This window comes from Petromyzon marinus, unplaced genomic scaffold (assembly GCF_048934315.1).
Source record: "Petromyzon marinus isolate PM22_M1 ecotype Great Lakes invasive population unplaced genomic scaffold, UKy_Petmar_22M1.pri1.0 PM_G_Scaffold_54, whole genome shotgun sequence".
In the NCBI taxonomy this organism is placed as follows: domain Eukaryota; kingdom Metazoa; phylum Chordata; class Hyperoartia; order Petromyzontiformes; family Petromyzontidae; genus Petromyzon; species Petromyzon marinus.
The window spans coordinates 868,114-880,109 of NW_027423007.1; the positions used below are offsets into that span (position 1 = coordinate 868,114).

An 11,996-nucleotide genomic window follows, 5' to 3' on the forward strand; every position below is an offset into this window, starting at 1 on the left:
CACACACACAGGGCACACACAGACACCCACACACACAGACACACACAGATACACGCACAGACACCCACACACGCGTGTGCTCTTCTTCAAAGACTCTGTGAAGAATAATAGGAGCATTAAAAGCGGAGCCAAATGTTCAAACCGGCAAATGTTACAGAGTGGTGGTGTGTGTGTGCGTGTGAAACAAAGGCTGTCCACCTACCCCCCCCCCCTCCTCGTGTGCCGTTCCGACCTTCATAGGTGCTTCTCGCTAACAGCACTTGCCCCTACAGTCTGTTACAGGCTACACGGGGGATCTTTGTCTCCTTCATAGACATTGCTGCTGCTACTCGCTAACAGCATTTGCCCCTACAGTCTGTTACATATTCTTAGTTTTTTCGGTAAAGTCACGTTGAAGAGAAACAACAAAATTATAAAATATATATAAAACAATATGCAAACCAACACACAACACACCTGAAGATGACCGTTTGAGTTATGGTCGAAACGTCGTGATAATTTTTTATTGTTTTATATATATTTTATTATTTTGTTGTTTCTCTTCAACGTGACTTTACCGAAAAAACTAAGAATATGAATTACTGCAGTCACGAAAGCTTTAAATCAAAAGTCTGTTACATGTTACACGGGGGACCTCTGTCTATTTACATGTGGGGGAGTGATGGCGCAGTGGTTAGCGCACTTAGCCACGATCCCAGGCAACCGGAGTTCGATTCCGCCAACATCAGTGACGAATTATCTGCACCGATCCTGGGTCCTCCCTTAGATAGACTCAGCCTCAAATGAGTACCTGGTGCGGTGTGTCGTAAACATCACCACTGGGGAGACAAAGGCGGCCGGGCGTGGTGTTGGCCACCCAACCGGCTCGTGTGCCGTACTGACCTTCATAGGTGCTCTCTAACAGCACTTGCCCCGGCAGTCTGTTGCAGGCTACACGGGGGATCTTGGTATTTTGTCTTGAAAGCACAAAGAATGTGTGTATGTCTCTGAGCAGAGTGGAGGATCGAGGTTTAGCAGCTGGGGGGTTGGTAGGAAGAGGTAGTGATGGGTGGGACACGTAAAAAGAACTCGATTGGACGTGCAAGATGACATCATGTCACCCGGAGATTAACAGGCTTTGAGAAGATAAGAGGGGAGGGAGAGAGCAAATTGAATTCAGAGTTCACCTGGAGCCGCGCTGAATCCCAGCCGCCCTCAGCGTCCGCCTGACGCCCGTTGGGTGCAGCTGCGAACCATTGCCCAGGCAGAGTCTTCGCTGCCCAGCGTCCTCCCCAACTTCCACCGTGCGAGGTGAGTGATCGTTCAGTTGGTCAATTTCATTTGGCGTGACCCCGGGGTCCCGAAAAAATCAGGTCAATAATTATTATTTTTCAGTCCGCCCTCCGGTCAGCCATCGATCCTCAGCTTCTATGCCAAGGCGAGCCCGCGCCCGCAGTGAATTTAACGTGTTTATGTAATTTTTCAACTTTTTACGAAACTTAGTTCCCCGAGTAGCTCTCAACGAGGCCAATAGATTGACCACTAGTTTTGCTGTCGGTAAGGCAAGACTCGTGTCGCTACGCGGTTTTTCCCACCCCGGGGCAGTGATGAGACCCCCGGGGTCCCGCCAATTGCTTCAATTCAGCCCTGTTAGCCGTTAGCCCTAGCCTGAGAATAGTCGCACATCGCGAAGGGTGGGAAATAAGAGGCTAGGCGAGATCCGTGGAGTGTTCGCTGGGGGGGGGGGGGGCATAAACAGGGGTTCACTATTCACGCCGGGAATAAAACCTTGGTACAATATTGATGGTCGACGCGTTGTGCGTGTGTGTGTGAAGAGTGGTGGAACAGCGATTGGCACACTGCCGTGTGTGGGTGATATAAATTAGTGGGTTTGGTTTGGCCATGTTTGTTGTAGTACGGAGTTAGACTGATGGGATTTTTGCACACAGCGTTGGGGTACGGTGCTTTTTCAGGATTTTTTCCTGGATTTTCTGTTTCCACAAAGTCACAAAGTCACTTTAAGATGTTTTCTTGTTCGCGTTTTTGTTTGTTGCGGTTGCACCCGATTCAAGAGCCGAATGGCTCACAGGGCTATACACCAAATAAATGAAACTGAAACTGGGTGGTTATCCCGAGAGCGCAAACTAATGAGTATCCGTACAGCTGCGGAGTTTCTGCAGCTGCCAGCGAGTTAATAAATAACCACTCGAGGGCGGTCGCCGTGTTGACATAAGGGCTTAGCAGCTGGGGGGGGGGGGGGGCATCCCGCCCTCTCACGGGGAGCGGGGCGTCAGCCCCCACGAGAGCATAAACGTTGTGACGTTTACTAAGCGTTCCTGCTACATGTTTTTTTCAGCTGTGGATTAACTTTCGAAAATGTGTGAAATCTGGATGCAAAAGTAACTGGCAATTCTTGAGAATATTTTTTTGTTTGTTAATCGAGAAATCTGGAGATAGTACGGCAAAGAGAAATCTGCAGGAAATCGGAGAGCTTTGGTAAAAAAAAATATTGGGAAATCTAGAGACTATCTGAAAAGTATTGGATACAGTCTGCGAAACTCCTGAGAAATCTGGAGAGTCAAACAAAATCCCGAGATATCCGAAGAAAAAAATCGCTTCGAAAAATGCAGAGACATCTGTAGAAGGATCACACTCGTCCAAGACGTCCTTCCCACTTCCCGTGACTGCAGCCTCAAGGTGCACATGGCCTGGCACAAGCGTCGTGGTGACGTCACCGCCACTTAGTGGCGAATGGCGGTTGTTGTGTGTCTATGTGTGTGTGTCTACGTGTGTGCGTGTACACGTGTGTGTGTACACGCGTGTGTGTACACCTGTGTGTGTACACGTGTGTGTACACGCGTGTGTGTACACGTGTGTGTGTGTACATGCGTGCGTGTGTGTACACGTGTGTGTGTGTGTACACACGTGTGTGTACACGCGTGTGTGTGTACACGCGTGTGTACACCTGTGTGTGTGTATACGTGTGTGTACACGTGTGTGTATACGTAGGAGTTAGTTTCGGGTACTTTGTTGTTAAACAGTTGCTGAGCATAGGCACAAAAGTCAAACGAGCGGTCAGCAACTAACGGCAAATGTCAAAATGTAGTTAGAATGTAGTTAGGGTTCGATGTGTCTTGAATTGAGCCGAGGTCGTTGTCATCAAGAACTTGTGGGGATGAGGAGAAGAGGGGACGCGAGGGAATTCCAGAGCTGATGGCGGCAAGTGGGAATTTTCGTGTTGCTTCGGGAGCGTTTGGAGGAGGGGGTGAGAGGTGTGCTTCGTCTATGCAGAGGATGATGCTCTGGGCAATAAACATTTTTTTTTAATCGGGAGAGCGCGATTAGCAAGTGCGCGGCGTTTGTGGAGCCTTTTGGTAAGAGCGCGGTTATCAGTTTGCTGAAGTTTGTGGTCGCTTACTGAGCCCTGTGACCCCCCTACTGGACGTGTGTGGAAAAGAGCTTCATAGCTCCTCGGATTCCTCCTCCTGCAGTCTACATACAGATCGTGAGACTCTGCATCGCGAGGACTCGGGTGGTCAGCCTCTCTGAGTGCGCGGTGTTTCGGGGCTGCATGGTGTACAAAGCAGCACGGTGTTGTAGCTTTGTACAGCCTCTTAAGTAGCAGTGCGCGTTGTTTAGCGACAGTGTGGTGAAGCAGTTTATAACAGCGAAGACTATGGGGGGGTCAGCCTGGTGGGGGTGGGTAGGTGGTGGGGGTGGGTAGGTGGTGGGGGTGGGTAGGTGGGTGGGTGGTGGGGGTGGGTAGGTGGGTGGGTAGGTGGTGGGGGTGGGTAGGTGGGTGGGTGGTGGGGTGGGTAGGTGGTGGGTGGGTGGTGGGGGTGGGTAGGTGGGTGGGTAGGTGAGTAGGTGGGTGGGTGGTGGGGGTGAGTAGGTGGTGGGGTGGGTAGGTGGTGGGGGTGGGTAGATGGGTGGGTAGGTGGGTGGGTGGTGGGGGTGGTAGGTGGGTCGGTGGGTGGGTAGATGGGTCGGTGGTGGGTGGGTAGGTGGGTCGGTGGGTGGGTAGGTGGGCCGGTGGTGGGCGGGTAGGTGGGTCGGTTGATGGGTAGGTGGGTCGGTGGTGGGGGTGGGTAGGTGGGTAGGTGAGTGGGTAGGTAGGTGGGTAGGTGGGTGGGTAGGTGGGTCGGTGGTGGGGGTGGGTAGGTGGGTCGGTGGTGGGGGTGGGTAGGTGGTGTGGGTGGGTTAGGTGGGTGGTTAGGTGGTGGGTAGGTGGGTCGGTAGTGGGGTGGGTAGGTGGGTGGGTGGTGGGGGTAGGTGGGTCGGTTGTGGGGGTGGGTGAGTAGGTGGTGGGGGTGCGTCGGTGGTGGGGGTGGGTAGGTGGGTGGGTGCTGTGTAGTGGGTCGGTGGTGGGGGTGGGTGGGTAGGTGGTGAGGGTGCGTCGGTGGTAGGGGTGGGTAGGTGGGTGGGTGCTGTGTAGTGGGTCGGTGGTGAGGGTGGGTGGGTAGGTGGTGGGGGTGGGTAGGTGGGTGGGTGGTGGGGGTGGGTAGATGGGTAGGTGGTGGGGGTGGGTTGGTTGTGGCTAGGTGGTCGTGGTGGTGGGTGGGGGTGGGTGGGTTGGTCAGCGTGTGTGAGTGCGCGGCGTCTATGAAGTACGAGGTAGGCGGAGTGGCCCCCCCACCCACCCCCACCACCCACCCACCTACCCACCCCCACCACCGACCCACCTACCCACCCCCACCACCGACCCACGTGTGTGTGTGTGCGTGCTTGTATACCATCAATAGGTAAACTCCCCCCCCCCCCCGCGCCAAACGGCAAGTCCACCAGCACGTACACCACCTCTTTCCTAAAATCCGCCAATCAAATGCTAATTTTTATGCTAATTTCTTCGTCAGAACACCTTGTTTGCTCGCACACAGTTTAAAGGTCCGCTGTCTGAGCGTGGTTGTGTTTCGCTAAATTCTCCTGTTTGATGAGTACTAGGTGCCTCGGTGAATGTATATGCTCTGACTTTAACATAGCTATTTCTGTGACCAGTTACAAGCTAATCACTCAGTTATTTCAATGCTAAATTCTATGCTAATTCCTTTGTCAAGGGGTACCTCTGCGGATGTGTATACTTTAACTTAGCTATTCAATGAGCCATTTCAATGCTAAATTCTATGCTAATTCCTTTGTCAAGGCACTTTGTGTTTCTTCTCACACAGCTTAAAGGTCGTGATCTAAGCGTGGCTTCTCTTACTCCAGCGCTGTCCTCCAGACAGTCTCGTCCCTTCACCTGATGAAGGCCGCTTGTGTTGTGGCCGAAACGTCGTGATTTTTTATTTTATTTTCACCTACGTGACTTTACCCAATAGAACCAAAGAGTATGCACCCACACACTCACACAAAGACCCACGGACTCACACAGAGACGCACAGAGACCCACAGACTCACACAGAGACCCGGAGACTCACACAGAGACCCACACACTCACACAGAGACCCATGGACTCACACGGAGACCCACAGACTCACTCACACAGAGACCCACAGACTCACACATAGACCCACAGACTCACACAGAGACGCACAGAGACCCACAGACTCACACAGAGACCCGGAGACTCACACAGAGACCCACATACTCACACAGAGACCCATGGACTCACACAAAGACCCACAGACTCACTCACACAGAGACCCATAGACTCACACATAGACCCACAGACTCACACAGAGATGCACAGAGACCCACAGACTCACACAGAGACCCGGAGACTCACACGAACCCACAGACTCACACAGAGACCCACAGACTCACACAGAGACCCGGAGACTCACACAGAGACCCACAGACTCACACAGACTCACACAGACACCCACTGACTCACACATGGATCCACAGACTCACACAGAGACTCTCACAGAGACCCACAGACTCACAAATAGACCCACACACTCACACAGAGACCCACTGACTCACACAGAGACCCACAGACTTCCACAGAGACACACAGCCTCAAACATGAATCTACAGACTCACACAGAGACCCGCAGACGCACACAGAGAACCACACACTCACATAGAGACTCACACGAACCCACAGACTCACAAATAGACCCACACACTCACACAGAGACCCACCGACTCACACAGAGACCCACAGACTCCCAAAGAGACCCACAGCCTCAAACATTAATCTACAGACTCACACAGAGACCCACAGACGCACACAGAGAACCACACACTCACATAGAGACTCACACGAACCCACAGACTCACACAGAGACCCACAGACTCACACAGAGACCCACACACTCACACAGAGACTCACACGAACCCACAGACTCACACAGAGACCCACAGACTCACAAAAACCCGCAGACTCACACAGAGACCCACAGACTCACACAGAGACCCACAGGCTCACACAGAGACCCACAGCCTCACACAGAGACCCACAGACTCACACAGAGACCCACAGACTCACACAGAGACCCACACTCACACAGACTCACACAGACACCCACAGACTCAAACATGGATTCACAGACTCACACAGATACTCACATAGAGACCCACAGACTCACACATAGACCCACATACTCACACAGTGACCCACAGACTCACACATAGACCCACACACTCACACAGAGACCCACCGACTCACACAGAGACCCACAGACTTCCACAGAGACACACAGCCTCAAACATGAATTTATAGACTCACACAGAGACCCGCAGACGCACACAGAGAACCACACACTCACATAGAGACTCACACGAACCCACAGACTCACAAATAGACCCACACACTCACACAGAGACCCACCGACTCACACAGAGACCCACAGACTCCCACAGAGACCCACAGCCTCAAACATGAATCTACAGACTCACACAGAGACCCACAGACGCACACAGAGAACCACACACTCACATAGAGACTCACACGAACCCACAGACTCACACAGAGACCCACAGACTCACACAGAGACCCACACACTCACACAGAGACTCACACGAACCCACAGACTCACACAGAGACCCACAGACTCACAAGAACCCGCAGACTCACACAGAGACCCACAGACTCACACAGAGACCCACAGCCTCACACAGAGACCCACAGACTCACACAGAGACCCACAGACTCACACAGAGACCCACACTCACACAGACTCACACAGACACCCACAGACTCAAACATGGATTCACAGACTCACACAGATACTCACATAGAGACCCACAGACTCACACATAGACCCACATACTCACACAGAGACCCACAGACTCACACATAGACCCACATACTCACACAGAGACCCACAGACTCATACATGGATCTACAGACTCACACAGAGACCCACAGACTCACAGAGACCCGCAGACTCACACAGAGACCCACAGACTCACAATAACCCAAAGACTCACACAGAGACCCACAGACTCACACAGAGACCCACAGACTCACAGAGAAACCCACAAACTCACACAGAGACCCACAGACTCACACAGAGACCCAAAGACTCACACAGAGACCCGGAGACTCACACAAAAACACCACGCACTCACACAGAGACCTACAGACTCGTACAGAGACCCACACACAGAGAGACCCACACATTCACACAGATACCCATAGACTTACACATGGATCCACAGACTCACACAGAGACCCGCACACTCACACAGAGACCCACAGGCTCATACATGGATCTACAGACTCACACAGAGACCCACAGACTCACAGAGACCCACAGGCTCACACAGAGACCCACAGACTCACACAGAGACTTGCACACTCACACAGAGACTCACACGAACCCACAAACTCACACAGAGACCCACAGACTCACATAGAGATCCACAGACTCACACAGAGACCCGGAGACTCACACAAAAACACCACACACTCACACAGAGACCTACACACTCGTACAGAGACCCACACACACAGAAACCCACACATTCACACAGAGACCCACAGACTCACACAGAGACCCACAGACGCACACATGGATCCACAGGCTCACACAAAGACCCACACAGAGACCCGCACACTCACACAGAGACCCACAGGCTCATACATGGATCTACAGACTCACACAGAGACCCACAGACTCACATGGATCCACAGACTCACACAGAGACCCGCACACTCACACAGAGACCCACAGGCTCATACATGGATCTACAGACTCACACAGAGACCCACAGACTCACAGAGACCCACAGGCTCACACAGAGACCCACAGACTCACACAGAGACTTGCACACTCACACAGAGACTCACACGAACCCACAAACTCACACAGAGACCCACAGACTCACATAGAGATCCACAGACTCACACAGAGTACCCACAGACTCACACAGAGACGCACACAGAGACCCACAGACTCACACATATACCCACATACTCACACAGAGACCCACAGACTCATACATGGATCTACAGACTCACACAGAGACCCACAGACTCACAGAGACCCACAGGCTCACACAGAGACCCACAGATTCACAGAGACTTGCACACTCACACAGAGACTCACACGAACCCACAAACTCACACAGAGACCCACAGACTCACATAGAGATCCACAGACTCACACAGAGTACCCACAGACTCACACAGAGACCCACAGACTCACACAGAGACGCACACAGAGACCCACAGACTCACACATATACCCACATACTCACACAGAGACCCACAGACTCATACATGGATCTACAGACTCACACAGAGACCCACAGACTCACAGAGACCCACAGGCTCACACAGAGACCCACAGACTCACACAGAGACTTGCACACTCACACAGAGACTCACACGAACCCACAAACTCACACAGAGACCCACATACTCACATAGAGATCCACAGACTCACACAGAGTACCCACAGACTCACACAGAGACCCACAGACTCACACAGAGATGCACACAGAGACCCACAGACTCACACATATACCCACATACTCACACAGAGACCCACAGACTCATACATGGATCTACAGACTCACACAGAGACCCACAGACTCACAGAGACCAGCAGACTCACACAGAGACCCACAGACTCACAATAACCCAAAGACTCACACAGAGACCCACAGACTCACACAGAGACCCACAGCCTCACACAGAGACCCACAGACTCACACAGAGTACCCACAGACTCACACAGAGACCCACAGACTCACACAGAGACTCACACAGAGACCCGGAGACTCACACAAAAACACCACACACTCACACAGAGACCTACACACTCGTACAGAGACCCACACACACAGAAACCCACACATTCACACAGAGACCCACAGACTCACACAGAGACCCACAGACGCACACATGGATCCACAGACTCACACAAAGACCCACACAGAGACCCGCACACTCACACAGAGACTTACACGAACCCACAGACTCACAGAGAGACCCAAAGACTCACACAGAGACCCACAGGCTCACACAGAGACCCACAGACTCACACAGAGACCCAAAGACTCACACAGAGACCCACAGACTCACACAGAGACCCACAGACTCACACAGAGACCTGCACACTCACAAAGAGACTCACACGAACCCACAAACTCACACAGAGACCCACAGACTCACACAGAGATCCACAGACTCACACAGAGACCCACAGACTCACACAGAGACCCACAGACTCACACAGAGACTCACACAGAGACCCGGAGACTCACACAAAACACCAGACACTCACACAGAGACCTACAGACTCGTACAGAGACCCACACACAAAGAGACCCACACACTCACACAGAGACCCACAGACTCACACGGCCTTGGTACACGTGTATATATATAGGCTGTAGTGTATACTGTAGTGTACACAGTATGTATATATACTATTATTCTGTAGTGTATACTGTAGTGTAAACACTGTATACTGTATAGGCTGTAGTGGGTCACAATAACACCGTGGACCTTAAAAACGGACAAAACATCTAACAGGCGATGTTTCAGGCAACAGTCGTCTATCATAGCACAATATAGCCGCCTCATAAATTACCTTGTAACTTGACTACACGGCAAAAAACAATACTCAATTCGCCTTTTTTTAATATAAATCGGTCCATTTAAAAACATTTGGTTCGGGACAAGAGTGTAACGTTTCTCTTAACTTTAATGAATCTTCGCTTTGCAGGTGGGTGTCGGCGTGGGAAACAAAACGCGAGAACGAGATGGACGGCAGCTGCCACCACAATGAGACGATCACCTTCTTCTACAACAACATCAAAAGGCCGCTGTACGACGAGTGGTCTGTCACCAGCGTGCTGGTCATGGTGCTCGGCATCACCATGTGCCTCTTCATCATGCTGGCCAACGTCCTCGTCATGCTCGCCGTATACATCAACAAGAAACGCCACCACCCCATCTACTTCCTCATGGCCAACCTGGCCGTGGCGGATTTCTTTGCGGGAGCGGCGTACGTCTACCTGATGTTCAACACGGGACCCAACACTCACAAGCTGTCGCTGCCGACCTGGATGCTACGACAGGGGCTGATCAACACGAGCCTCACGGCCTCCGTTGCCAGCCTCCTGGCCATAGCCATAGAGCGGCACATCACGGTGTTCCGGATGCAGATGCATTCGCGGATGAGCGAGCGGCGCGTCGCGGTCGTCATTGCGATCATCTGGCTCGTGTCCATCATCACCGGTGCCATTCCCAGCATGGGCTGGAACTGCATCTGCAACATCAGCACGTGCTCCACCATGGCGCCCCTGTACAGCACCAGCTACTTCATCTTCTGGGCCGGCTCCAATCTCTCCACATTCCTGATCATGGTGGGACTCTACGGTCACATCTTCGTGCACGTGTGGAGGAACACGATACCCGTGCCGCAGAATACCTCCAGGTCCACCCAGAGGAAAAAGGCCACCATGAGCTTGCTCATAACGGTCACCATCATGTTGGGTAAGTGTTGTGGGTCTGGGCAGCAGGTGCTCATATTCGACAACACGATTCAGATTCGTCTTCGAGCGTGTGTGCGTGTGTACAGCCCCTTGTGTCGATCCGGTGCATGTGTAGGGAGTCATTTTGTAGTGTGGGTTGTGTAAAGGTGGGGTAAATAGACATGGGAGCATAGAAAGTGTAGTACAACAATGGAGATTGTTGCACTGGCCACCATGTAGCCTCCGGGGCAGGCTACATCAATCTGACGTGCGTGACAGTCGCCTAACCAAGCACCGTCTTGGCTCAACACTCTGCTCAGCTTCTGATCGGATTTGGTGAATGTTCTCTGGGTGATTTTGGTTGTGGGCAACATTTATGGCTCATATCGCATGCCGAACAGCTTTAGGGGAAACAGTGGCCCAGTGGTTAGCGTACTGGCGCTATGAACCCAGCGACTGCTGTTCGATTTCGAACCACGGCTAACGGTGGCGAGTCGTTATCGGCACTAGGTGCGGCACCTCCCAAGTCGTTTCACCAAACTGCACCGGCTAGGTTGAAGTACGCAGAGGATTGACGAAGGCCTGCGAATTATCATTCGTACGACGACTATTCTAGCACAGCGGTTGAAACAACGGGGCAAAGTTGTTTTTTTTTATCTCCCCCCCCCACCGCCTCTGTCCACCCGGCAGTACGTAGGGGTCTAGCCACAGTTTGTCGATCGGCAGGTCTGGGTGTAGCGAGGTAAAGTGTGGTTCCTCGTCTGGCCAACGGTGGAAAAGCAGGTGGGAAAAGAAGCCTCTAAAGGGCCTCTCCACAGTTCTCCTCTAGTGGAGGGGCCCTCCTTGCAGCAGTCGTGGAGCAAGCCATTGCAGGGTTGTGCCTTGACCGGGCGACCGAGTTGGGTGATCCCTCGGTTGGTGCTGGGGGGGGGGGAGATCACGTATAGCCTGGGTGGAGCTAGGGGCCTCCCAGTACCCTTTCCCCTGGGGAGATATTAGGGTTGTCACCTGTTGGGCGTAAGCCTTTAATAAGTTACCGGCAGTAGCCCTTAATAAACCTTGGTATCAGCCACTACTAAAGAACCGTGTCCGTGTCGTCAGTTGCACCTCAACAACTGGTGCCAGAAGTGGTTTCGTTCCGCGCC

At 52.4% G+C, this 11,996-nt stretch overlaps 1 pseudogene; it reads left to right on the forward strand.

The window, feature by feature from the left end:
- Positions 1-1,171: 1,171 nt before the first annotated feature.
- Positions 1,172-11,016, forward strand: LOC142917897 (lysophosphatidic acid receptor 1-A pseudogene; annotated as a pseudogene).
- Positions 11,017-11,996: the final 980 nt, after the last annotated feature.